The sequence below is a fragment of the Trachymyrmex septentrionalis genome, unplaced genomic scaffold (genome assembly GCF_001594115.1).
Source record: "Trachymyrmex septentrionalis isolate Tsep2-gDNA-1 unplaced genomic scaffold, Tsep1.0 scaffold32, whole genome shotgun sequence".
NCBI classification, from domain to species: Eukaryota; Metazoa; Arthropoda; class Insecta; order Hymenoptera; family Formicidae; genus Trachymyrmex; species Trachymyrmex septentrionalis.
Window position 1 is genome coordinate 561067 of NW_017305485.1, and position 3115 is coordinate 564181.

Below are 3115 nucleotides of genomic sequence, written 5' to 3' on the forward strand. Positions count from 1 at the left end.
AAGTCCCAAAACTTTTGTTTGAAACATTGTTCCCTAAAATGCACTTCAAGAGATATTTGAGATGATTGATTAAAATGGGACATGTATTTATATATATTTAGATTAATTATACGTGGCAATATTATTATTGAGTATTTAATTATTTATATGCTTTTATATTTAACTTTACTGATTTTATATCCCTATAGGCGCAAAATATTCTCAGTATGTCATATAAATCACTTAAAAAATTAAAATAAGTTATAATATTTTAAGAATATTGTATAATATGTTTTATGAGAGTATTCTATGGATGTTATATATTCACTTGTATATAAATATTCTTGGTATTTCCTTTAACATCCTTGAAATATTATTGAAATATTTATTAATATTAATTATTTTTATACTAATGCAGTTTAAATTCACAATCCAGTAACAAAAATATTTTATCAGTATATGCTGCATTTTGTACTTAAATAACGTTTCGACGTGATTGTACATATCCAGTCTTACAACTGCACGTCAAATTATTTTTAGTCTTTAAACATATATTTAAACTGAATGACAATCATGGTTAATACTCTTATCGTAACGTCCACAGCGGCTGACGTGACAGCACCATTATCTCAATAAATCACGAAGCCAGATTCTCAGGGACGAAGAAGAAACAGATGATACTATCGCTAGAATGTTCCATTCACAAATCGAGTCAATTTATCACTATAAACTACACTAGTTGAATGCCTTTCCCCCATCTCAATAGATAAAATGGATAAAAATGAAATAAATCCATAAAATATGGTATGTACTATGCAAGGTTTCTTTTAGCAATCAATGAATACATTGTCTAACTCATCACATAGGATTGGTTGATATTTTTTAATGAATTTAGTCATTTGCCATATTATGGATTATTAATTTGCTTACATTATGGATTATTAAATATTAAAAACTGCTTTATATAAAGTATCTAACACAGATGTCTGTAAAGTTAGCATCCCAACATTAAAATTCCATAGTTCTTATTAGAGTTTCTGTTTCCTTTTGACGAGACGAAGAGTTTTTTATAGTTTATAACAAGAGTTCCGTTCAATAACTTAGAGATGCGGCGTGTACTTACTCGTTTTTTATCAGAAAAAATATTTCCGTTAGTGTAAGACATAATTATTTATTATTTACCAATAACATTGAAAGTGACCTAATGGAGGGTCGAAAACGTTTGTAATGTATATTGTAATAACGATTAAATAGTAGCAATTAATATCTTGCTGTGAGCATTATTCAATATGCAAAAGCGAATAATGCTCACAACCATCCATAACGAGTAGTATATATATGATGGTTTTTATATATTATTACAAATACTGTGTTAATCATATTATATATTTCGTTAAGTTATTGTCTTTCAAATGAATAGTTGATCTTTAATTTGTATCAAGTAACATTAAGAATTTAACATTGAGAATGACCTAATTGGGGTCAAAACGTTTGTTAGAATAAACTTGTTTTTTAATAATACAGTATTAAGACCTGGCTTAGTCCGTAGCTCTATATCTATTATTAATTTTATAAATTATTTTTATATTTTTATTTTATTCATATATAATATATATAAATGAATGTATATTTACAGATACCACCAGCGAATCAGCAATCTGCTCTAGATCAACCATTTTCTTTGCTAGCCAATATGCAGGTTTTCATCGATATCTAAAATAACTGAGGGAGATGAATTTTGATATGTTCCTCTCAACAAAATGTTATGTTGCGGAAAAGATGGCGATGAAAAAACGATATCGTCTCCCCCAGAATGATATGAACGATAATAAAAATTCACAATAACGAACATGTATGGCAGAGGTTTTTAAATGGGAAGCTCTTTAGCGCGAGAATGTAGCAATCTCAAGCTGCGTAATTTTCAAGAGAAAGCATCCAAATATTCTCATGCGCGTGTTTGCTATTGGATGGGGTACGTTGATTCTTTATAATTCCGATTCTAGAAATTTTAACCCTGTTGAATTTATTCATGTGTGCGTGCGTGCGTGCGTGCGTGCGTGCCATTTAATCGACTCAACCAATCATAGATCTGTGGAAAAAACATAAGATTTATTGACTACGAGTATGTCGACTGATGGTGGGAAAACTAATGAGAAGTAAACGTTACTCGATATGAGACCTGCGATGGATACCTGCGATATTAAAGGTCGGAATTTTTTTTTATATATTACGGTGCACTTTTTTTACTTGATAAATTTTTTTTAGTATTAATGTTTTAAACAACTTAGCTGGGTCTTAAGTGCTTGTATAATTCTGTGTAAATTTATATATTTTTCAGTTTTGAAAACAAATCTATTAAAATACCGAGTTAATATTTTTCGCAATAAAAATTATTTATAGATTTTTAATATATCGCTCAACATTAAGATCATTTTAAGATGCGGAAAAGCATCAAATTGTTAAATTGCTAGTCAATTTAACTCGTAATATTACTGCGGTAGTTTAGTAGAGTTTGCGTTTTTAAGAACGAAAAATCATTTCGGTGCGCGTTTTAACGAACTACATACATAATATATTATCACACAGAATTATACAACTTAAGATCCAGTTGAATCGTTTAAGGCATTGATTTCTGTAGGTTGCGTTTCTCGCAGATATAGTTCCATTTTACGTCGTCTAAATAGATGTTGTTTATACATATGCGAATTATTGTGAAAAATATTATTAAGGCCTCAGTAGCCTAAAGGACACTCGCATGGAATGCAAGAGATCCGGATTCGACTCCTGGCCGAGGTAATATTTTTTGCAATAAGAATTATTTATGGATTTTTTAATATGTCATTTGACATTATTAAGATTATTTTAAGATACAGGAAAGCATCAAATTGTTAAATTGCTAATCAATTTAACTTGTGATATTACTACGGTAATTTACAATTAATAGAATTTGTTTTTTCAAGACTGAAAAATCATTTCAGCGCGCATTTTAATAAACTACACACGTAGTATATAATTACACAGAATTACACAAGCACATAAGATCCAGTTAAATCATTTAAGACATTGATTTCTGTAGATTATGTTTTTTGCAGATACGGTTCCATCAGATAATTTAATATTGTTTATTTAAAATTTT

The 3115-nt window shown here is 29.0% G+C and overlaps 1 pseudogene; it reads left to right on the forward strand.

The window, feature by feature from the left end:
• Positions 1 to 1696, forward strand: part of LOC108749814 — a 7625-nt pseudogene extending 5929 nt beyond the window's left edge.
• The last annotated feature ends 1419 nt before the right edge of the window (positions 1697 to 3115 follow it).